This window comes from Triturus cristatus, chromosome 5_1, assembly GCF_964204655.1.
Source record: "Triturus cristatus chromosome 5_1, aTriCri1.1, whole genome shotgun sequence".
NCBI classification, from domain to species: Eukaryota; Metazoa; Chordata; class Amphibia; order Caudata; family Salamandridae; genus Triturus; species Triturus cristatus.
Genome location: NC_140587.1, coordinates 923,898,533 through 923,922,246, shown reverse-complemented (window position 1 = coordinate 923,922,246; position 23,714 = coordinate 923,898,533). Strand labels below are relative to the sequence as shown.

General features: G+C 33.4%; 27 non-coding genes across 27 annotated transcripts; all 27 read right to left on the bottom strand.

The window, feature by feature from the left end:
• Positions 1-374: 374 nt before the first annotated feature.
• On the bottom strand, positions 375-448 carry TRNAI-AAU (transfer RNA isoleucine (anticodon AAU)). Its single transcript has one exon. It is a non-coding gene; the product is annotated as a tRNA-Ile (tRNA).
• A 1,114-nt stretch (positions 449-1,562) lies between these two features.
• On the bottom strand, positions 1,563-1,636 carry TRNAI-AAU (transfer RNA isoleucine (anticodon AAU)). The gene has a single exon. It is a non-coding gene; the product is annotated as a tRNA-Ile (tRNA).
• Positions 1,637-2,750: 1,114 nt separating this feature from the next.
• On the bottom strand, positions 2,751-2,824 carry TRNAI-AAU (transfer RNA isoleucine (anticodon AAU)). Its single transcript has one exon. It is a non-coding gene; the product is annotated as a tRNA-Ile (tRNA).
• A 517-nt stretch (positions 2,825-3,341) lies between these two features.
• TRNAI-AAU (transfer RNA isoleucine (anticodon AAU)) lies at positions 3,342-3,415 on the bottom strand. The gene has a single exon. It is a non-coding gene; the product is annotated as a tRNA-Ile (tRNA).
• A 523-nt stretch (positions 3,416-3,938) lies between these two features.
• On the bottom strand, positions 3,939-4,012 carry TRNAI-AAU (transfer RNA isoleucine (anticodon AAU)). Its single transcript has one exon. It is a non-coding gene; the product is annotated as a tRNA-Ile (tRNA).
• A 523-nt stretch (positions 4,013-4,535) lies between these two features.
• TRNAI-AAU (transfer RNA isoleucine (anticodon AAU)) lies at positions 4,536-4,609 on the bottom strand. Its single transcript has one exon. It is a non-coding gene; the product is annotated as a tRNA-Ile (tRNA).
• A 782-nt stretch (positions 4,610-5,391) lies between these two features.
• TRNAI-AAU (transfer RNA isoleucine (anticodon AAU)) lies at positions 5,392-5,465 on the bottom strand. The gene has a single exon. It is a non-coding gene; the product is annotated as a tRNA-Ile (tRNA).
• Positions 5,466-5,988: 523 nt separating this feature from the next.
• Positions 5,989-6,062, bottom strand: TRNAI-AAU (transfer RNA isoleucine (anticodon AAU)). The gene has a single exon. It is a non-coding gene; the product is annotated as a tRNA-Ile (tRNA).
• Positions 6,063-8,032: 1,970 nt separating this feature from the next.
• Positions 8,033-8,106, bottom strand: TRNAI-AAU (transfer RNA isoleucine (anticodon AAU)). Its single transcript has one exon. It is a non-coding gene; the product is annotated as a tRNA-Ile (tRNA).
• Positions 8,107-9,220: 1,114 nt separating this feature from the next.
• TRNAI-AAU (transfer RNA isoleucine (anticodon AAU)) lies at positions 9,221-9,294 on the bottom strand. The gene has a single exon. It is a non-coding gene; the product is annotated as a tRNA-Ile (tRNA).
• A 523-nt stretch (positions 9,295-9,817) lies between these two features.
• Positions 9,818-9,891, bottom strand: TRNAI-AAU (transfer RNA isoleucine (anticodon AAU)). Its single transcript has one exon. It is a non-coding gene; the product is annotated as a tRNA-Ile (tRNA).
• Positions 9,892-10,673: 782 nt separating this feature from the next.
• TRNAI-AAU (transfer RNA isoleucine (anticodon AAU)) lies at positions 10,674-10,747 on the bottom strand. Its single transcript has one exon. It is a non-coding gene; the product is annotated as a tRNA-Ile (tRNA).
• A 1,114-nt stretch (positions 10,748-11,861) lies between these two features.
• Positions 11,862-11,935, bottom strand: TRNAI-AAU (transfer RNA isoleucine (anticodon AAU)). The gene has a single exon. It is a non-coding gene; the product is annotated as a tRNA-Ile (tRNA).
• A 1,379-nt stretch (positions 11,936-13,314) lies between these two features.
• On the bottom strand, positions 13,315-13,388 carry TRNAI-AAU (transfer RNA isoleucine (anticodon AAU)). Its single transcript has one exon. It is a non-coding gene; the product is annotated as a tRNA-Ile (tRNA).
• A 782-nt stretch (positions 13,389-14,170) lies between these two features.
• Positions 14,171-14,244, bottom strand: TRNAI-AAU (transfer RNA isoleucine (anticodon AAU)). The gene has a single exon. It is a non-coding gene; the product is annotated as a tRNA-Ile (tRNA).
• A 523-nt stretch (positions 14,245-14,767) lies between these two features.
• TRNAI-AAU (transfer RNA isoleucine (anticodon AAU)) lies at positions 14,768-14,841 on the bottom strand. Its single transcript has one exon. It is a non-coding gene; the product is annotated as a tRNA-Ile (tRNA).
• A 782-nt stretch (positions 14,842-15,623) lies between these two features.
• TRNAI-AAU (transfer RNA isoleucine (anticodon AAU)) lies at positions 15,624-15,697 on the bottom strand. Its single transcript has one exon. It is a non-coding gene; the product is annotated as a tRNA-Ile (tRNA).
• A 523-nt stretch (positions 15,698-16,220) lies between these two features.
• Positions 16,221-16,294, bottom strand: TRNAI-AAU (transfer RNA isoleucine (anticodon AAU)). Its single transcript has one exon. It is a non-coding gene; the product is annotated as a tRNA-Ile (tRNA).
• A 1,638-nt stretch (positions 16,295-17,932) lies between these two features.
• Positions 17,933-18,006, bottom strand: TRNAI-AAU (transfer RNA isoleucine (anticodon AAU)). Its single transcript has one exon. It is a non-coding gene; the product is annotated as a tRNA-Ile (tRNA).
• A 523-nt stretch (positions 18,007-18,529) lies between these two features.
• On the bottom strand, positions 18,530-18,603 carry TRNAI-AAU (transfer RNA isoleucine (anticodon AAU)). Its single transcript has one exon. It is a non-coding gene; the product is annotated as a tRNA-Ile (tRNA).
• A 782-nt stretch (positions 18,604-19,385) lies between these two features.
• On the bottom strand, positions 19,386-19,459 carry TRNAI-AAU (transfer RNA isoleucine (anticodon AAU)). Its single transcript has one exon. It is a non-coding gene; the product is annotated as a tRNA-Ile (tRNA).
• A 782-nt stretch (positions 19,460-20,241) lies between these two features.
• On the bottom strand, positions 20,242-20,315 carry TRNAI-AAU (transfer RNA isoleucine (anticodon AAU)). Its single transcript has one exon. It is a non-coding gene; the product is annotated as a tRNA-Ile (tRNA).
• A 782-nt stretch (positions 20,316-21,097) lies between these two features.
• TRNAI-AAU (transfer RNA isoleucine (anticodon AAU)) lies at positions 21,098-21,171 on the bottom strand. Its single transcript has one exon. It is a non-coding gene; the product is annotated as a tRNA-Ile (tRNA).
• A 523-nt stretch (positions 21,172-21,694) lies between these two features.
• On the bottom strand, positions 21,695-21,768 carry TRNAI-AAU (transfer RNA isoleucine (anticodon AAU)). Its single transcript has one exon. It is a non-coding gene; the product is annotated as a tRNA-Ile (tRNA).
• Positions 21,769-22,285: 517 nt separating this feature from the next.
• Positions 22,286-22,359, bottom strand: TRNAI-AAU (transfer RNA isoleucine (anticodon AAU)). Its single transcript has one exon. It is a non-coding gene; the product is annotated as a tRNA-Ile (tRNA).
• A 523-nt stretch (positions 22,360-22,882) lies between these two features.
• TRNAI-AAU (transfer RNA isoleucine (anticodon AAU)) lies at positions 22,883-22,956 on the bottom strand. Its single transcript has one exon. It is a non-coding gene; the product is annotated as a tRNA-Ile (tRNA).
• Positions 22,957-23,479: 523 nt separating this feature from the next.
• On the bottom strand, positions 23,480-23,553 carry TRNAI-AAU (transfer RNA isoleucine (anticodon AAU)). Its single transcript has one exon. It is a non-coding gene; the product is annotated as a tRNA-Ile (tRNA).
• Between the last annotated feature and the right edge of the window lie 161 nt (positions 23,554-23,714).

The following is a 23,714-nucleotide window of genomic DNA, read 5'->3' as shown; positions in this document are numbered from 1 at the left end:
ATACAAATGAGATTTTCATTCTTAGTGTTAAAACTTAGAACCATTAATGTATGTTCTATGTGGTTTAGCAATAAATAACAGTTCATCATCTATATTAAATTAATTCATCTACTCATTCTATCAGCTCCTGCTCAAAGGAAATATAGAGATAAACATCAGACAGAAGAAAATGCTTGTAATAAATGAGAGATTTAGTTACTTAGTGTTAGAACTTACAACCATTAATGGATGTTCAAGGCACTTTAACATTAATATATAATTCCACATCTATATCAAATTGATTCAACTAATGATTCTAGCAGCTCTTGCTCCAAAGAGATATACAGATAACAAAGAGACAGAAGAAAAAGCATCTTTTATTTAACACAGAAACTTGGCCTGTACAGGGATCGAACCTGTGACCTTGGCGTTATTAGCACCACGCTCTAACCAACTGAGCTAACAGGCCGCCGCTCGTGCTGGGCTGGGGGACAAGCATATGAAGAATTGCTAATGTCAGTGAACCCCAGATAGTTTGAAAGCTTATTTTCAGCTGTTTACCCATAAGGTATATTTATATATTATCGACATGAAGAAACAAATATCACAAAAAAATCAATACAAATGAGATTTTCAATCTTAGTGTTAAAACTTAGAAAATTTTTTGTATTTTCCATGTGGTTTAGCAATAAATAACAGTTCATCATCTATATTAAATTAATTCATCTACTCATTCTATCAGCTCCTGCTCAAAGGAAATATAGAGATAAACATCAGACAGAAGAAAATGCTTGTAATAAATGAGAGATTTAGTTACTTAGTGTTAGAACTTACAACCATTAATGGATGTTCAAGGCACTTTAACATTAATATATAATTCCACATCTATATCAAATTGATTCAACTACTAGTAGCTCTTGCTCCAAAGAGATATACGTTTAACAAAGAGACACAAGAAAAAGCATCTTTTTTTTAACACAGAAACTTGCCCTGTACAGGGATCGAACCTGTGACCTTGGCGTTATTAGCACCACGCTCTAACCAACTGAGCTAACAGGCCGCCGTTCGTGCTGTGCTGGGGGACAAGCATATGCAGAACTGCTAATGTCAGTGAACCCCAGATAGTTTGAAAGCTTATTTTCAGCTGTTTACCCATAAGGTATATTTATATATTATCGACATGAAGAAACAAATATCACAAAAAAATCAATACAAATGAGATTTTCATTCTTAGTGTTAAAACTTAGAACCATTAATGTATTTTCTATGTGGTTTAGCAATAAATAACAGTTTATCATCTATATTAAATTAATTCATCTACTCATTCTATCAGCTCCTGCTCAAAGGAAATATAGAGATAAACATCAGACAGAAGAAAATGCTTGTAATAAATGAGCGATTTAGTTACTTAGTGTTAGAACTTACAACCATTAATGGATGTTCAAGGCACTTTAACATTAATATATAATTCCACATCTATATCAAATTGATTCAACTAATGATTCTAGCAGCTCTTGCTCCAAAGAGATATACAGATAACAAAGAGACAGAAGAAAAAGCATCTTTTATTTAACACAGAAACTTGGCCTGTACAGGGATCGAACCTGTGACCTTGGCGTTATTAGCACCACGCTCTAACCAACTGAGCTAACAGGCCGCCGCTCGTGCTGGGCTGGGGGACAAGCATATGAAGAATTGCTAATGTCAGTGAACCCCAGATAGTTTGAAAGCTTATTTTCAGCTGTTTACCCATAAGGTATATTTATATATTATCGACATGAAGAAACAAATATCACAAAAAAATCAATACAAATGAGATTTTCAATCTTAGTGTTAAAACTTAGAACCATTAATGTATTTTCCATGTGGTTTAGCAATAAATAACAGTTCATCATCTATATTAAATTAATTCATCTACTCATTCTATCAGCTCCTGCTCAAAGGAAATATAGAGATAAACATCAGACAGAAGAAAATGCTTGTAATAAATGAGAGATTTAGTTACTTAGTGTTAGAACTTACAACCATTAATGGATGTTCAAGGCACTTTAACATTAATATATAATTCCACATCTATATCAAATTGATTCAACTACTAGCAGCTCTTGCTCCAAAGAGATATACAGTTAACAAAGAGACACAAGAAAAAGCATCTTTTTTTTAACACAGAAACTTGCCCTGTACAGGGATCGAACCTGTGACCTTGGCGTTATTAGCACCACGCTCTAACCAACTGAGCTAACAGGCCGCCGTTCGTGCTGTGCTGGGGGACAAGCATATGCAGAACTGCTAATGTCGGTGAACCCCAGATAGTTTGAAAGCTTATTTTCAGCTGTTTACCCATAAGGTATATTTATATATTATCGACATGAAGAAACAAATATCTCAAAAAAATCAATACAAATGAGATTTTCATTCTTAGTGTTAAAACTTAGAACCATTAATGTATGTTCTATGTGGTTTAGCAATAAATAACAGTTCATCATCTATATTAAATTAATTCATCTACTCATTCTATCAGCTCCTGCTCAAAGGAAATATAGAGATAAACATCAGACAGAAGAAAATGCTTGTAATAAATGAGAGATTTAGTTACTTAGTGTTAGAACTTACAACCATTAATGGATGTTCAAGGCACTTTAACATTAATATATAATTCCACATCTATATCAAATTGATTCAACTAATGATTCTAGCAGCTCTTGCTCCAAAGAGATATACAGATAACAAAGAGACAGAAGAAAAAGCATCTTTTATTTAACACAGAAACTTGGCCTGTACAGGGATCGAACCTGTGACCTTGGCGTTATTAGCACCACGCTCTAACCAACTGAGCTAACAGGCCGCCGCTCGTGCTGGGCTGGGGGACAAGCATATGAAGAATTGCTAATGTCAGTGAACCCCAGATAGTTTGAAAGCTTATTTTCAGCTGTTTACCCATAAGGTATATTTATATATTATCGACATGAAGAAACAAATATCACAAAAAAATCAATACAAATGAGATTTTCAATCTTAGTGTTAAAACTTAGAACCATTAATGTATTTTCCATGTGGTTTAGCAATAAATAACAGTTCATCATCTATATTAAATTAATTCATCTACTCATTCTATCAGCTCCTGCTCAAAGGAAATATAGAGATAAACATCAGACAGAAGAAAATGCTTGTAATAAATGAGAGATTTAGTTACTTAGTGTTAGAACTTACAACCATTAATGGATGTTCAAGGCACTTTAACATTAATATATAATTCCACATCTATATCAAATTGATTCAACTACTAGCAGCTCTTGCTCCAAAGAGATATACAGTTAACAAAGAGACACAAGAAAAAGCATCTTTTTTATAACACAGAAACTTGGCCTGTACAGGGATCGAACCTGTGACCTTGGCGTTATTAGCACCACGCTCTAACCAACTGAGCTAACAGGCCGCCATTCGTGCTGTGCTGGGGGACAAGCATATGCAGAACTGCTAATGTCAGTGAACCCCAGATAGTTTGAAAGCTTATTTTCAGCTGTTTACCCATAAGGTATATTTATATATTATCGACATGAAGAAACAAATATCACAAAAAAATCAATACAAATGAGATTTTCATTCTTAGTGTTAAAACTTAGAACCATTAATGTATGTTCTATGTGGTTTAGCAATAAATAACAGTTCATCATCTATATTAAATTAATTCCTCTACTCATTCTATCAGCTCCTGCTCAAAGGAAATATAGAGATAAACATCAGACAGAAGAAAATGCTTGTAATAAATGAGAGATTTAGTTACTTAGTGTTAGAACTTACAACCATTAATGGATGTTCAAGGCACTTTAACATTAATATATAATTCCACATCTATATCAAATTGATTCAACTAATGATTCTAGCAGCTCTTGCTCCAAAGAGATATACAGTTAACAAAGAGACACAAGAAAAAGCATCTTTTTTTTAACACAGAAACTTGGCCTGTACAGGGATCGAACCTGTGACCTTGGCGTTATTAGCACCACGCTCTAACCAACTGAGCTAACAGGCCGCCGTTCGTGCTGGGCTGGGGGACAAGCATATGAAGAATTGCTAATGTCAGTGAACCCCAGATAGTTTGAAAGCTTATTTTCAGCTGTTTACCCATAAGGTATATTTATATATTATCGACATGAAGAAACAAATATCACAAAAAAATCAATACAAATGAGCTTTTCATTCTTAGTGTTAAAACTTAGAACCATTAATGTATTTTCTATGTGGTTTAGCAATAAATAACAGTTTATCATCTATATTAAATTAATTCATCTACTCATTCTATCAGCTTCTGCTCAAAGGAAATATAGAGATAAACATCAGACAGAAGAAAATGCTTGTAATAAATGAGAGATTTAGTTACTTAGTGTTAGAACTTACAACCATTAATGGATGTTCAAGGCACTTTAACATTAATATATAATTCCACATCTATATCAAATTGATTCAACTAATGATTCTAGCAGCTCTTGCTCCAAAGAGATATACAGATAACAAAGAGACAGAAGAAAAAGCATCTTTTATTTAACACAGAAACTTGGCCTGTACAGGGATCGAACCTGTGACCTTGGCGTTATTAGCACCACGCTCTAACCAACTGAGCTAACAGGCCGCAGTTCATGCTGGGCTGGGGGACAAGCATATGAAGAAGTGGTAACGTCAGTGAACCCCAGATAGTTTGAAAGCCTTTTTTCAGCTGTTTACCCATAAGGTATATTTATATATTATCGACATGAAGAAACAAATATCACAAAAAAATCAATACAAATGAGATTTTCATTCTTAGTGTTAAAACTTAGAACCATTAATGTATTTTCCATGTGGTTTAGCAATAAATAACAGTTCATCATCTATATTAAATTAATTCATCTACTCATTCTATCAGCTTCTGCTCAAAGGAAATATAGATTTAAACAAGATACAGAAGAAAATGCATTTATTTCAACATTAAAGCAGCGTTAAGTGTTTGCTTGGAGAGTGGTAGAAAGTATGTTCTTGGCATTTTTAACTTCATGTTCTAACAGAATCAGATAATAGGCTTACTATATTTATAGCATACTACTGAAGAAATAACAGATGATGAAGTGCTACTGATTGTTAACCCGAGATAGATGGAAATCTTATATTCAGCTGTTTACATTCATGGTGTCTATAAGCATTATCAAAAAATCAAAACTAGACTTTCCTAAATTACTTGTAATAAATGGGAGATTAATTACTTAGTGTTAGAACTTTGAACCATTAATGGATGTTCAAGGCACTTTAACATTAATATATAATTCCACATCTATATCAAATTGATTCAACTAATCATTCTAGCAGCTCTTGCTCCAAAGAGATATACAGATAACAAAGAGACAGAAGAAAAAGCATCTTTTATTTAACACAGAAACTTGGCCTGTACAGGGATCGAACCTGTGACCTTGGCGTTATTAGCACCACGCTCTAACCAACTGAGCTAACAGGCCGCCGCTCGTGCTGGGCTGGGGGACAAGCATATGAAGAATTGCTAATGTCAGTGAACCCCAGATAGTTTGAAAGCTTATTTTCAGCTGTTTACCCATAAGGTATATTTATATATTATCGACATGAAGAAACAAATATCACAAAAAAATCAATACAAATGAGATTTTCAATCTTAGTGTTAAAACTTAGAACCATTAATGTATTTTCCATGTGGTTTAGCAATAAATAACAGTTCATCATCTATATTAAATTAATTCATCTACTCATTCTATCAGCTTCTGCTCAAAGGAAATATAGAGATAAACATCAGACAGAAGAAAATGCTTGTAATAAATGAGAGATTTAGTTACTTAGTGTTAGAACTTACAACCATTAATGGATGTTCAAGGCACTTTAACATTAATATATAATTCCACATCTATATCAAATTGATTCAACTAATGATTCTAGCAGCTCTTGCTCCAAAGAGATATACAGATAACAAAGAGACAGAAGAAAAAGCATCTTTTATTTAACACAGAAACTTGGCCTGTACAGGGATCGAACCTGTGACCTTGGCGTTATTAGCACCACGCTCTAACCAACTGAGCTAACAGGCCGCTGTTCATGCTGGGATGGGGGACAAGCATATGAAGAAGTGGTAATGTCAGTGAACCCCAGATAGTTTGAAAGCCTTTTTTCAGCTGTTTACCCATAAGGTATATTTATATATTATCGACATGAAGAAACAAATATCACAAAAAAATCAATACAAATGAGATTTTCAATCTTAGTGTTAAAACTTAGAACCATTAATGTATTTTCCATGTGGTTTAGCAATAAATAACAGTTCATCATCTATATTAAATTAATTCATCTACTCATTCTATCAGCTTCTGCTCAAAGGAAATATAGATTTAAACAAGATACAGAAGAAAATGCATCTATTTCAACATTAAAGCAGCGTTAAGTGTTTGCTTGGAGAGTGGTAGAAAGTATGTTCTTGCCATTTTTAACTTCATGTTCTAACAGAATCAGATAATAGGCTTACTATATTTATAGCATACTACTGAAGAAATAACAGATGATGAAGTGCTACTGATTGTTAACCCGAGATAGATGGAAATCTTATATTCAGCTGTTTACATTCATGGTGTCTTTAAGCATTATCAAAAAATCAAAACTAGACTTTCCTAAATTACTTGTAATAAATGGGAGATTAATTACTTAGTGTTAGAACTTTGAACCATTAATGGATGTTCAAGGCACTTTAACATTAATATATAATTCCACATCTATATCAAATTGATTCAACTAATCATTCTAGCAGCTCTTGCTCCAAAGAGATATACAGATAACAAAGAGACAGAAGAAAAAGCATCTTTTATTTAACACAGAAACTTAGCCTGTACAGGGATCGAACCTGTGACCTTGGCGTTATTAGCACCACGCTCTAACCAACTGAGCTAACAGGCCGCTGTTCGTGCTGGGCTGGGGGACAAGCATTTGAAGAATTGCTAATGTCAGTGAACCCCAGATAGTTTGAAAGCTTATTTTCAGCTGTTTACCCATAAGGTATATTTATATATTATCGACATGAAGAAACAAATATCACAAAAAAATCAATACAAATGAGATTTTCAATCTTAGTGTTAAAACTTAGAAAATTTTTTGTATTTTCCATGTGGTTTAGCAATAAATAACAGTTCATCATCTATATTAAATTAATTCATCTACTCATTCTATCAGCTCCTGCTCAAAGGAAATATAGAGATAAACATCAGACAGAAGAAAATGCTTGTAATAAATGAGAGATTTAGTTACTTAGTGTTAGAACTTACAACCATTAATGGATGTTCAAGGCACTTTAACATTAATATATAATTCCACATCTATATCAAATTGATTCAACTACTAGTAGCTCTTGCTCCAAAGAGATATAAAGTTAACAAAGAGACACAAGAAAAAGCATCTTTTTTTTAACACAGAAACTTGCCCTGTACAGGGATCGAACCTGTGACCTTGGCGTTATTAGCACCACGCTCTAACCAACTGAGCTAACAGGCCGCCGTTCGTGCTGTGCTGGGGGACAAGCATATGCAGAACTGCTAATGTCAGTGAACCCCAGATAGTTTGAAAGCTTATTTTCAGCTGTTTACCCATAAGGTATATTTATATATTATCGACATGAAGAAACAAATATCACAAAAAAATCAATGCAAATGAGATTTTCATTCTTAGTGTTAAAACTTAGAACCATTAATGTATGTTCTATGTGGTTTAGCAATAAATAACAGTTCATCATCTATATTAAATTAATTCATCTACTCATTCTATCAGCTCCTGCTCAAAGGAAATATAGAGATAAACATCAGACAGAAGAAAATGCTTGTAATAAATGAGAGATTTAGTTACTTAGTGATAGAACTTACAACCATTAATGGATGTTCAAGGCACTTTAACATTAATATATAATTCCACATCTATATCAAATTGATTCAACTAATGATTCTAGCAACTCTTGCTCCAAAGAGATATACAGATAACAAAGAGACAGAAGAAAAAGCATCTTTTATTTAACACAGAAACGTGGCCTGTACAGGGATCGAACCTGTGACCTTGGCGTTATTAGCACCACGCTCTAACCAACTGAGCTAACAGGCCACTGTTTGTGCTGGGCTGGGGGACAAGCATATGAAGAAGTGCTAATGTCAGTGAACCCCAGATAGTTTGAAAGCTTATTTTCAGCTGTTTACCCATAAGGTATATTTGTATATTATCGACATGAAGAAACAAATATCACAAAAAAATCAATACAAATGAGATTTTCAATCTTAGTGTTAAAACTTAGAACCATTAATGTATTTTCCATGTGGTTTAGCAATAAATAACAGTTCATCATCTATATTAAATTAATTCATCTACTCATTCTATCAGCTCCTGCTCAAAGGAAATATAGAGATAAACATCAGACAGAAGAAAATGCTTGTAATAAATGAGAGATTTAGTTACTTAGTGTTAGAACTTACAACCATTAATGGATGTTCAAGGCACTTTAACATTAATATATAATTCCACATCTATATCAAATTGATTCAACTACTAGCAGCTCTTGCTCCAAAGAGATATACAGTTAACAAAGAGACACAAGAAAAAGCATCTTTTTTTTAACACAGAAACTTGGCCTGTACAGGGATCGAACCTGTGACCTTGGTGTTATTAGCACCACGCTCTAACCAACTGAGCTAACAGGCCGCCGTTCGTGCTGTGCTGGGGGACAAGCATATGCAGAACTGCTAATGTCAGTGAACCCCAGATAGTTTGAAAGCTTATTTTCAGCTGTTTACCCATAAGGTATATTTATATATTATCGACATGAAGAAACAAATATCACAAAAAAATCAATACAAATGAGATTTTCATTCTTAGTGTTAAAACTTAGAACCATTAATGTATGTTCTATGTGGTTTAGCAATAAATAACAGTTCATCATCTATATTAAATTAATTCATCTACTCATTCTATCAGCTCCTGCTCAAAGGAAATATAGAGATAAACATCAGACAGAAGAAAATGCTTGTAATAAATGAGAGATTTAGTTACTTAGTGTTAGAACTTACAACCATTAATGGATGTTCAAGGCACTTTAACATTAATATATAATTCCACATCTATATCAAATTGATTCAACTAATGATTCTAGCAGCTCTTGCTCCAAAGAGATATACAGTTAACAAAGAGACACAAGAAAAAGCATCTTTTTTTTAACACAGAAACTTGGCCTGTACAGGGATCGAACCTGTGACCTTGGCGTTATTAGCACCACGCTCTAACCAACTGAGCTAACAGGCCGCCGTTCGTGCTGGGCTGGGGGACAAGCATATGAAGAATTGCGAATGTCAGTGAACCCCAGATAGTTTGAAAGCTTATTTTCAGCTGTTTACCCATAAGGTATATTTATATATTATCGACATGAAGAAACAAATATCACAAAAAAATCAATACAAATGAGATTTTCATTCTTAGTGTTAAAACTTAGAACCATTAATGTATTTTCTATGTGGTTTAGCAATAAATAACAGTTTATCATCTATATTAAATTAATTCATCTACTCATTCTATCAGCTTCTGCTCAAAGGAAATATAGAGATAAACATCAGACAGAAGGAAATGCTTGTAATAAATGAGAGATTTAGTTACTTAGTGTTAGAACTTACAACCATTAATGGATGTTCAAGGCACTTTAACATTAATATATAATTCCACATCTATATCAAATTGATTCAACTAATGATTCTAGCAGCTCTTGCTCCAAAGAGATATACAGATAACAAAGAGACAGAAGAAAAAGCATCTTTTATTTAACACAGAAACTTGGCCTGTACAGGGATCGAACCTGTGACCTTGGCGTTATTAGCACCACGCTCTAACCAACTGAGCTAACAGGCCGCTGTTTGTGCTGGGCTGGGGGACAAGCATATGAAGAATTGCTAATGTCAGTGAACCCCAGATAGTTTGAAAGCTTATTTTCAGCTGTTTACCCATAAGGTATATTTATATATTATCGACATGAAGAAACAAATATCACAAAAAAATCAATACAAATGAGATTTTCATTCTTAGTGTTAAAACTTAGAACCATTAATGTATTTTCCATGTGGTTTAGCAATAAATAACAGTTCATCATCTATATTAAATTAATTCATCTACTCATTCTATCAGCTTCTGCTCAAAGGAAATATAGATTTAAACAAGATACAGAAGAAAATGCATTTATTTCAACATTAAAGCAGCGTTAAGTGTTTGCTTGGAGAGTGGTAGAAAGTATGTTCTTGGCATTTTTAACTTCATGTTCTAACAGAATCAGATAATAGGCTTACTATATTTATAGCATACTACTGAAGAAATAACAGATGATGAAGTGCTACTGATTGTTAACCCGAGATAGATGGAAATCTTATATTCAGCTGTTTACATTCATGGTGTCTTTAAGCATTATCAAAAAATCAAAACTAGACTTTCCTAAATTACTTGTAATAAATGGGAGATTAATTACTTAGTGTTAGAACTTTGAACCATTAATGGATGTTCAAGGCACTTTAACATTAATATATAATTCCACATCTATATCAAATTGATTCAACTAATCATTCTAGCAGCTCTTGCTCCAAAGAGATATACAGATAACAAAGAGACACAAGAAAAAGCATCTTTTATTGAACACAGAAACTTGGCCTGTACAGGGATCGAACCTGTGACCTTGGCGTTATTAGCACCACGCTCTAACCAACTGAGCTAACAGGCCGCCATTCGTGCTGGGCTGGGGGACAAGCATATGAAGAATTGCTAATGTCAGTGAACCCCAGATAGTTTGAAAGCTTATTTTCAGCTGTTTACCCATAAGGTATATTTATATATTATCGACATGAAGAAACAAATATCACAAAAAAATCAATACAAATGAGATTTTCAATCTTAGTGTTAAAACTTAGAACCATTAATGTATTTTCCATGTGGTTTAGCAATAAATAACAGTTCATCATCTATATTAAATTAATTCATCTACTCATTCTATCAGCTCCTGCTCAAAGGAAATATAGAGATAAACATCAGACAGAAGAAAATGCTTGTAATAAATGAGAGATTTAGTTACTTAGTGTTAGAACTTACAACCATTAATGGATGTTCAAGGCACTTTAACATTAATATATAATTCCACATCTATATCAAATTGATTCAACTAATGATTCTAGCAGCTCTTGCTCCAAAGAGATATACAGATAACAAAGAGACAGAAGAAAAAGCATCTTTTATTTAACACAGAAACTTGGCCTGTACAGGGATCGAACCTGTGACATTGGCGTTATTAGCACCACGCTCTAACCAACTGAGCTAACAGGCCGCCGCTCGTGCTGGGCTGGCGGACAAGCATATGAAGAATTGCTAATGTCAGTGAACCCCAGATAGTTTGAAAGCTTATTTTCAGCTGTTTACCCATAAGGTATATTTATATATTATCGACATGAAGAAACAAATATCACAAAAAAATCAATACAAATGAGATTTTCAATCTTAGTGTTAAAACTTAGAACCATTAATGTATTTTCCATGTGGTTTAGCAATAAATAACAGTTCATCATCTATATTAAATTAATTCATCTACTCATTCTATCAGCTCCTGCTCAAAGGAAATATAGAGATAAACATCAGACAGAAGAAAATGCTTGTAATAAATGAGAGATTTAGTTACTTAGTTTTAGAACTTACAACCATTAATGGATGTTCAAGGCACTTTAACATTAATATATAATTCCACATCTATATCAAATTGATTCAACTACTAGCAGCTCTTGCTCCAAAGAGATATACAGTTAACAAAGAGACACAAGAAAAAGCATCTTTTTTTTAACACAGAAACTTGGCCTGTACAGGGATCGAACCTGTGACCTTGGCGTTATTAGCACCACGCTCTAACCAACTGAGCTAACAGGCCGCTGTTCGTGCTGGGCTGGGGGACAAGCATATGCAGAACTGCTAATGTCAGTGAACCCCAGATAGTTTGAAAGCTTATTTTCAGCTGTTTACCCATAAGGTATATTTATATATTATCGACATGAAGAAACAAATATCACAAAAAAATCAATACAAATGAGATTTTCATTCTTAGTGTTAAAACTTAGAACCATTAATGTATGTTCTATGTGGTTTAGCAATAAATAACAGTTCATCATCTATATTAAATTAATTCATCTACTCATTCTATCAGCTCCTGCTCAAAGGAAATATAGAGATAAACATCAGACAGAAGAAAATGCTTGTAATAAATGAGAGTTTTAGTTACTTAGTGTTAGAACTTACAACCATTAATGGATGTTCAAGGCACTTTAACATTAATATATAATTCCACATCTATATCAAATTGATTCAACTAATGATTCTAGCAGCTCTTGCTCCAAAGAGATATACAGATAACCAAGAGACAGAAGAAAAAGCATCTTTTATTTAACACAGAAACTTGACCTGTACAGGGATCAAACCTGTGACCTTGGCGTTATTAGCACCACGCTCTAACCAACTGAGCTAACAGGCCGCTGTTTGTGCTGGGCTGGGGGACAAGCATATGAAGAATTGCTAATGTCAGTGAACCCCAGATAGTTTGAAAGCTTATTTTCAGCTGTTTACCCATAAGGTATATTTATATATTATCGACATGAAGAAACAAATATCACAAAAAAATCAATACAAATGAGATTTTCATTCTTAGTGTTAAAACTTAGAACCATTAATGTATTTTCCATGTGGTTTAGCAATAAATAACAGTTCATCATCTATATTAAATTAATTCATCTACTCATTCTATCAGCTTCTGCTCAAAGGAAATATAGATTTAAACAAGATACAGAAGAAAATGCATTTATTTCAACATTAAAGCAGCGTTAAGTGTTTGCTTGGAGAGTGGTAGAAAGTATGTTCTTGGCATTTTTAACTTCATGTTCTAAGAGAATCAGATAATAGGCTTACTATATTTATAGCATACTACTGAAGAAATAACAGATGATGAAGTGCTACTGATTGTTAACCCGAGATAGATGGAAATCTTATATTCAGCTGTTTACATTCATGGTGTCTTTAAGCATTATCAAAAAATCAAAACTAGACTTTCCTAAATTACTTGTAATAAATGGGAGATTAATTACTTAGTGTTAGAACTTTGAACCATTAATGGATGTTCAAGGCACTTTAACATTAATATATAATTCCACATCTATATCAAATTGATTCAACTAATCATTCTAGCAGCTCTTGCTCCAAAGAGATATACAGATAACAAAGAGACACAAGAAAAAGCATCTTTTATTGACCACAGAAACTTGGCCTGTACAGGGATCGAACCTGTGACCTTGGCGTTATTAGCACCACGCTCTAACCAACTGAGCTAACAGGCCGCCGTTCGTGCTGGGCTGGGGGACAAGCATATGAAGAATTGCTAATGTCAGTGAACCCCAGATAGTTTGAAAGCTTATTTTCAGCTGTTTACCCATAAGGTATATTTATATATTATCGACATGAAGAAACAAATATCACAAAAAAATCAATACAAATGAGATTTTCAATCTTAGTGTTAAAACTTAGAACCATTAATGTATTTTCCATGTGGTTTAGCAATAAATAACAGTTCATCATCTATATTAAATTAATTCATCTACTCATTCTATCAGCTTCTGCTCAAAGGAAATATAGATTTAAACAAGATACAGAAGAAAATGCATTTATTTCAACATTAAAGCAGCGTTAAGTGTTTGCTTGGAGAGTGGTAGAAAGTATGTTCTTGGCATTTTTAACTTCATGTTCTAACAGAATCAGATAATAGGCTTACTATATTTATAGCATACTACTGAAGAAATAACAGATGATGAAGTGCTACTGATTGTTAACCCGAGATAGATGGAAATCTTATATTCAGCTGTTTACATTCATGGTGTCTTTAAGCATTATCAAAAAATCAAAACTAGACTTTCCTAAATTACTTGTAATAAATGGGAGATTAATTACTTAGTGTTAGAACTTTGAACCATTAATGGATGTTCAAGGCACTTTAACATTAATATATAATTCCACATCTATATCAAATTGATTCAACTAATGATTCTAGCAGCTCTTGCTCCAAAGAGATATACAGATAACAAAGAGACAGAAGAAAAAGCATCTTTTATTTAACACAGAAACTTGGCCTGTACAGGGATCGAACCTGTGACCTTGGCGTTATTAGCACCACGCTCTAACCAACTGAGCTAACAGGCCGCCGCTCGTGCTGGGCTGGGGGACAAGCATATGAAGAATTGCTAATGTCAGTGAACCCCAGATAGTTTGAAAGCTTATTTTCAGCTGTTTACCCATAAGGTATATTTATATATTATCGACATGAAGAAACAAATATCACAAAAAAATCAATACAAATGAGATTTTCAATCTTAGTGTTAAAACTTAGGACCATTAATGTATTTTCCATGTGGTTTAGCAATAAATAACAGTTCATCATCTATATTAAATTAATTCATCTACTCATTCTATCAGCTTCTGCTCAAAGGAAATATAGAGATAAACATCAGACAGAAGAAAATGCTTGTAATAAATGAGAGATTTAGTTACTTAGTGTTAGAACTTACAACCATTAATGGATGTTCAAGGCACTTTAACATTAATATATAATTCCACATCTATATCAAATTGATTCAACTAATGATTCTAGCAGCTCTTGCTCCAAAGAGATATACAGATAACAAAGAGACAGAAGAAAAAGCATCTTTTATTTAACACAGAAACTTGGCCTGTACAGGGATCGAACCTGTGACCTTGGCGTTATTAGCACCACGCTCTAACCAACTGAGCTAACAGGCCGCTGTTCATGCTGGGCTGGGGGACAAGCATATGAAGAAGTGGTAATGTCAGTGAACCCCAGATAGTTTGAAAGCCTTTTTTCAGCTGTTTACCCATAAGGTATATTTATATATTATCGACATGAAGAAACAAATATCACAAAAAAATCAATACAAATGAGATTTTCATTCTTAGTGTTAAAACTTAGAACCATTAATGTATTTTCCATGTGGTTTAGCAATAAATAACAGTTCATCATCTATATTAAATTAATTCATCTACTCCATCTCTCAGCTTCTGCTCAAAGGAAATATAGATTTAAACAAGATACAGAAGAAAATGCATTTATTTCAACATTAAAGCAGCGTTAAGTGTTTGCTTGGAGAGTGGTAGAAAGTATGTTCTTGGCATTTTTAACTTCATGTTCTAACAGAATCAGATAATAGGCTTACTATATTTATAGCATACTACTGAAGAAATAACAGATGATGAAGTGCTACTGATTGTTAACCCGAGATAGATGGAAATCTTATATTCAGCTGTTTACATTCATGGTGTCTTTAAGCATTATCAAAAAATCAAAACTAGACTTTCCTAAATTACTTGTAATAAATGGGAGATTAATTACTTAGTGTTAGAACTTTGAACCATTAATGGATGTTCAAGGCACTTTAACATTAATATATAATTCCACATCTATATCAAATTGATTCAACTAATGATTCTAGCAGCTCTTGCTCCAAAGAGATATACAGATAACAAAGAGACAGAAGAAAAAGCATCTTTTATTTAACACAGAAACTTGGCCTGTACAGGGATCGAACCTGTGACCTTGGCGTTATTAGCACCACGCTCTAACCAACTGAGCTAACAGGCCGCCGCTCGTGCTGGGCTGGGGGACAAGCATATGAAGAATTGCTAATGTCAGTGAACCCCAGATAGTTTGAAAGCTTATTTTCAGCTGTTTACCCATAAGGTATATTTATATATTATCGACATGAAGAAACAAATATCACAAAAAAATCAATACAAATGAGATTTTCAATCTTAGTGTTAAAACTTAGGACCATTAATGTATTTTCCATGTGGTTTAGCAATAAATAACAGTTCATCATCTATATTAAATTAATTCATCTACTCATTCTATCAGCTTCTGCTCAAAGGAAATATAGAGATAAACATCAGACAGAAGAAAATGCTTGTAATAAATGAGAGATTTAGTTACTTAGTGTTAGAACTTACAACCATTAATGGATGTTCAAGGCACTTTAACATTAATATATAATTCCACATCTATATCAAATTGATTCAACTAATGATTCTAGCAGCTCTTGCTCCAAAGAGATATACAGATAACAAAGAGACAGAAGAAAAAGCATCTTTTATTTAACACAGAAACTTGGCCTGTACAGGGATCGAACCTGTGACCTTGGCGTTATTAGCACCACGCTCTAACCAACTGAGCTAACAGGCCGCTGTTCATGCTGGGCTGGGGGACAAGCATATGAAGAAGTGGTAATGTCAGTGAACCCCAGATAGTTTGAAAGCCTTTTTTCAGCTGTTTACCCATAAGGTATATTTATATATTATCGACATGAAGAAACAAATATCACAAAAAAATCAATACAAATGAGATTTTCATTCTTAGTGTTAAAACTTAGAACCATTAATGTATTTTCCATGTGGTTTAGCAATAAATAACAGTTCATCATCTATATTAAATTAATTCATCTACTCATTCTATCAGCTTCTGCTCAAAGGAAATATAGATTTAAACAAGATACAGAAGAAAATGCATTTATTTCAACATTAAAGCAGCGTTAAGTGTTTGCTTGGAGAGTGGTAGAAAGTATGTTCTTGGCATTTTTAACTTCATGTTCTAACAGAATCAGATAATAGGCTTACTATATTTATAGCATACTACTGAAGAAATAACAGATGATGAAGTGCTACTGATTGTTAACCCGAGATAGATGGAAATCTTATATTCAGCTGTTTACATTCATGGTGTCTTTAAGCATTATCAAAAAATCAAAACTAGACTTTCCTAAATTACTTGTAATAAATGGGAGATTAATTACTTAGTGTTAGAACTTTGAACCATTAATGGATGTTCAAGGCACTTTAACATTAATATATAATTCCACATCTATATCAAATTGATTCAACTAATCATTCTAGCAGCTCTTGCTCCAAAGAGATATACAGATAACAAAGAGACAGAAGAAAAAGCATCTTTTATTTAACACAGAAACTTGGCCTGTACAGGGATCGAACCTGTGACCTTGGCGTTATTAGCACCACGCTCTAACCAACTGAGCTAACAGGCTGCCGCTCGTGCTGGGCTGGGGGACAAGCATATGAAGAATTGCTAATGTCAGTGAACCCCAGATAGTTTGAAAGCTTATTTTCAGCTGTTTACCCATAAGGTATATTTATATATTATCGACATGAAGAAACAAATATCACAAAAAAATCAATACAAATGAGATTTTCAATCTTAGTGTTAAAACTTAGAACCATTAATGTATTTTCCATGTGGTTTAGCAATAAATAACAGTTCATAATCTATATTAAATTAATTCATCTACTCATTCTATCAGCTTCTGCTCAAAGGAAATACAGATTTAAACAAGATACAGAAGAAAATGCATCTATTTCAACATTAAAGCAGCGTTAAGTGTTTGCTTGGAGAGTGGTAGAAAGTATGTTCTTGCCATTTTTAACTTCATGTTCTAACAGAATCAGATAATAGGCTTACTATATTTATAGCATACTACTGAAGAAATAACAGATGATGAAGTGCTACTGATTGTTAACCCGAGATAGATGGAAATCTTATATTCAGCTGTTTACATTCATGGTGTCTTTAAGCATTATCAAAAAATCAAAACTAGACTTTCCTAAATTACTTGTAATAAATGGGAGATTAATTACTTAGTGTTAGAACTTTGAACCATTAATGGGTGTTCAAGGCACTTTAACATTAATATATAATTCCACATCTATATCAAATTGATTCAACTAATGATTCTAGCAGCTCTTGCTCCAAAGAGATATACAGATAACAAAGAGACAGAAGAAAAAGCATCTTTTATTTAACACTGAAACTTGGCCTGTACAGGGATCGAACCTGTGACCTTGGCGTTATTAGCACCACGCTCTAACCAACTGAGCTAACAGGCCGCTGTTCGTGCTGGGCTGGGGGACAAGCATTTGAAGAATTGCTAATGTCAGTGAACCCCAGATAGTTTGAAAGCTTATTTTCAGCTGTTTACCCATAAGGTATATTTATATATTATCGACATGAAGAAACAAATATCACAAAAAAATCAATACAAATGAGATTTTCAATCTTAGTGTTAAAAGTTAGAACCATTAATGTATTTTCCATGTGGTTTAGCAATAAATAACAGTTCATCATCTATATTAAATTAATTCATCTACTCATTCTATCAGCTTCTGCTCAAAGGAAATATAGAGATAAACATCAGACAGAAGAAAATGCTTGTAATAAATGAGAGATATAGTTACTTAGTGTTAGAACTTACAACCATTAATGGATGTTCAAGGCACTTTAACATTAATATATAATTCCACATCTATATCAAATTGATTCAACTAATGATTCTAGCAGCTCTTGCTCCAAAGAGATATACAGATAACAAAGAGACAGAAGAAAAAGCATCTTTTATTTAACACAGAAACTTGGCCTGTACAGGGATCGAACCTGTGACCTTGGCGTTATTAGCACCACGCTCTAACCAACTGAGCTAACAGGCCGCTGTTCATGCTGGGCTGGGGGACAAGCATATGAAGAAGTGGTAATGTCAGTGAACCCCAGATAGTTTGAAAGCCTTTTTTCAGCTGTTTACCCATAAGGTATATTTATATATTATCGACATGAAGAAACAAATATCACAAAAAAATCAATACAAATGAGATTTTCATTCTTAGTGTTAAAACTTAGAACCATTAATGTATTTTCCATGTGGTTTAGCAATAAATAACAGTTCATCATCTATATTAAATTAATTCATCTACTCATTCTATCAGCTTCTGCTCAAAGGAAATATAGATTTAAACAAGATACAGAAGAAAATGCATTTATTTCAACATTAAAGCAGCGTTAAGTGTTTGCTTGGAGAGTGGTAGAAAGTATGTTCTTGGCATTTTTAACTTCATGTTCTAACAGAATCAGATAATAGGCTTACTATATTTATAGCATACCACTGAAGAAATAACAGATGATGAAGTGCTACTGATTGTTAACCCGAGATAGATGGAAATCTTATATTCAGCTGTTTACATTCATGGTGTCTTTAAGCATTATCAAAAAATCAAAACTAGACTTTCCTAAATTACTTGTAATAAATGGGAGATTAATTACTTAGTGTTAGAACTTTGAACCATTAATGGATGTTCAAGGCACTTTAACATTAATATATAATTCCACATCTATATCAAATTGATTCAACTAATCATTCTAGCAGCTCTTGCTCCAAAGAGATATACAGATAACAAAGAGACAGAAGAAAAAGCATCTTTTATTTAACACAGAAACTTGGCCTGTACAGGGATCGAACCTGTGACCTTGGCGTTATTAGCACCACGCTCTAACCAACTGAGCTAACAGGCCGCCGCTCGTGCTGGGCTAGGGGACAAGCATATGAAGAATTGCTAATGTCAGTGAACCCCAGATAGTTTGAAAGCTTATTTTCAGCTGTTTACCCATAAGGTATATTTATATATTATCGACATGAAGAAACAAATATCACAAAAAAATCAATACAAATGAGATTTTCAATCTTAGTGTTAAAACTTAGAACCATTAATGTATTTTCCATGTGGTTTAGCAATAAATAACAGTTCATAATCTATATTAAATTAATTCATCTACTCATTCTATCAGCTTCTGCTCAAAGGAAATACAGATTTAAACAAGATACAGAAGAAAATGCATCTATTTCAACATTAAAGCAGCGTTAAGTGTTTGCTTGGAGAGTGGTAGAAAGTATGTTCTTGCCATTTTTAACTTCATGTTCTAACAGAATCAGATAATAGGCTTACTATATTTATAGCATACTACTGAAGAAATAACAGATGATGAAGTGCTACTGATTGTTAACCCGAGATAGATGGAAATCTTATATTCAGCTGTTTACATTCATGGTGTCTTTAAGCATTATCAAAAAATCAAAACTAGACTTTCCTAAATTACTTGTAATAAATGGGAGATTAATTACTTAGTGTTAGAACTTTGAACCATTAATGGGTGTTCAAGGCACTTTAACATTAATATATAATTCCACATCTATATCAAATTGATTCAACTAATGATTCTAGCAGCTCTTGCTCCAAAGAGATATACAGATAACAAAGAGACAGAAGAAAAAGCATCTTTTATTTAACACAGAAACTTGGCCTGTACAGGGATCGAACCTGTGACCTTGGCGTTATTAGCACCACGCTCTAACCAACTGAGCTAACAGGCCGCTGTTCGTGCTGGGCTGGGGGACAAGCATTTGAAGAATTGCTAATGTCAGTGAACCCCAGATAGTTTGAAAGCTTATTTTCAGCTGTTTACCCATAAGGTATATTTATATATTATCGACATGAAGAAACAAATATCACAAAAAAATCAATACAAATGAGATTTTCAATCTTAGTGTTAAAACTTAGAACCATTAATGTATTTTCCATGTGGTTTAGCAATAAATAACAGTTCATAATCTATATTAAATTAATTCATCTACTCATTCTATCAGCTTCTGCTCAAAGGAAATACAGATTTAAACAAGATACAGAAGAAAATGCATCTATTTCAACATTAAAGCAGCGTTAAGTGTTTGCTTGGAGAGTGGTAGAAAGTATGTTCTTGCCATTTTTAACTTCATGTTCTAACAGAATCAGATAATAGGCTTACTATATTTATAGCATACTACTGAAGAAATAACAGATGATGAAGTGCTACTGATTGTTAACCCGAGATAGATGGAAATCTTATATTCAGCTGTTTACATTCATGGTGTCTTTAAGCATTATCAAAAAATCAAAACTAGACTTTCCTAAATTACTTGTAATAAATGGGAGATTAATTACTTAGTGTTAGAACTTTGAACCATTAATGGGTGTTCAAGGCACTTTAACATTAATATATAATTCCACATCTATATCAAATTGATTCAACTAATGATTCTAGCAGCTCTTGCTCCAAAGAGATATACAGATAACAAAGAGACAGAAGAAAAAGCATCTTTTATTTAACACAGAAACTTGGCCTGTACAGGGATCGAACCTGTGACCTTGGCGTTATTAGCACCACGCTCTAACCAACTGAGCTAACAGGCCGCTGTTCGTGCTGGGCTGGGGGACAAGCATTTGAAGAATTGCTAATGTCAGTGAACCCCAGATAGTTTGAAAGCTTATTTTCAGCTGTTTACCCATAAGGTATATTTATATATTATCGACATGAAGAAACAAATATCACAAAAAAATCAATACAAATGAGATTTTCAATCTTAGTGTTAAAACTTAGAACCATTAATGTATGTTCTATGTGGTTTAGCAATAAATAACAGTTCATCATCTATATTAAATTAATTCATCTACTCATTCTATCAGCTCCTGCTCAAAGGAAATATAGAGATAAACATCAGACAGAAGAAAATGCTTGTAATAAATGAGAGATTTAGTTACTTAGTGATAGAACTTACAACCATTAATGGATGTTCAAGGCACTTTAACATTAATATATAATTCCACATCTATATCAAATTGATTCAACTAATGATTCTAGCAACTCTTGCTCCAAAGAGATATACAGATAACAAAGAGACAGAAGAAAAAGCATCTTTTATTTAACACAGAAACGTGGCCTGTACAGGGATCGAACCTGTGACCTTGGCGTTATTAGCACCACGCTCTAACCAACTGAGCTAACAGGCCGCCGCTCGTGCTGGGCTGGGGGACAAGCATATGAAGAAGTGCTAATGTCAGTGAACCCCAGATAGTTTGAAAGGTTATTTTCAGCTGTTTACCCATAAGGTATATTTATATATTATCGACATGAAGAAACAAATATCACAAAAAAATCAATACAAATGAGATTTTCAATCTTAGTGTTAAAACTTAGAACCATTAATGTATTTTCCATGTGGTTTAGCAATAAATAACAGTTCATCATCTATATTAAATTAATTCATCTACTCATTCTATCAGCTCCTGCTCAAAGGAAATATAGAGATAAACATCAGACAGAAGAAAATGCTTGTAATAAATGAGAGATTTAGTTACTTAGTGTTAGAACTTACAACCATTAATGGATGTTCAAGGCACTTTAACATTAATATATAATTCCACATCTATATCAAATTGATTCAACTACTAGCAGCTCTTGCTCCAAAGAGATATACAGTTAACAAAGAGACACAAGAAAAAGCATCTTTTTTTTAACACAGAAACTTGGCCTGTACAGGGATCGAACCTGTGACCTTGGCGTTATTAGCACCACGCTCTAACCAACTGAGCTAACAGGCCGCCGTTCGTGCTGTGCTGGGGGACAAGCATATGCAGAACTGCTAATGTCAGTGAACCCCAGATAGTTTGAAAGCTTATTTTCAGCTGTTTACCCATAAGGTATATTTATATATTATCGACATGAAGAAACAAATATCACAAAAAAATCAATACAAATGAGATTTTCATTCTTAGTGTTAAAACTTAGAACCATTAATGTATGTTCTATGTGGTTTAGCAATAAATAACAGTTCATCATCTATATTAAATTAATTCATCTACTCATTCTATCAGCTCCTGCTCAAAGGAAATATAGAGATAAACATCAGACAGAAGAAAATGCTTGTAATAAATGAGAGATTTAGTTACTTAGTGTTAGAACTTACAACCATTAATGGATGTTCAAGGCACTTTAACATTAATATATAATTCCACATCTATATCAAATTGATTCAACTAATGATTCTAGCAGCTCTTGCTCCAAAGAGATATACAGTTAACAAAGAGACACAAGAAAAAGCATCTTTTTTTTAACACAGAAACTTGGCCTGTACAGGGATCGAACCTGTGACCTTGGCGTTATTAGCACCACGCTCTAACCAACTGAGCTAACAGGCCGCCGTTCGTGCTGGGCTGGGGGACAAGCATATGAAGAATTGCGAATGTCAGTGAACCCCAGATAGTTTGAAAGCTTATTTTCAGCTGTTTACCCATAAGGTATATTTATATATTATCGACATGAAGAAACAAATATCACAAAAAAATCAATACAAATGAGATTTTCATTCTTAGTGTTAAAACTTAGAACCATTAATGTATTTTCTATGTGGTTTAGCAATAAATAACAGTTTATCATCTATATTAAATTAATTCATCTACTCATTCTATCAGCTTCTGCTCAAAGGAAATATAGAGATAAACATCAGACAGAAGGAAATGCTTGTAATAAATGAGAGATTTAGTTACTTAGTGTTAGAACTTACAACCATTAATGGATGTTCAAGGCACTTTAACATTAATATATAATTCCACATCTATATCAAATTGATTCAACTAATGATTCTAGCAGCTCTTGCTCCAAAGAGATATACAGATAACAAAGAGACAGAAGAAAAAGCATCTTTTATTTAACACAGAAACTTGGCCTGTACAGGGATCGAACCTGTGACCTTGGCGTTATTAGCACCACGCTCTAACCAACTGAGCTAACAGGCCGCTGTTCATGCTGGGCTGGGGGACAAGCATATGAAGAAGTGGTAATGTCAGTGAACCCCAGATAGTTTGAAAGCCTTTTTTCAGCTGTTTACCCATAAGGTATATTTATATATTATCGACATGAAGAAACAAATATCACAAAAAAATCAATACAAATGAGA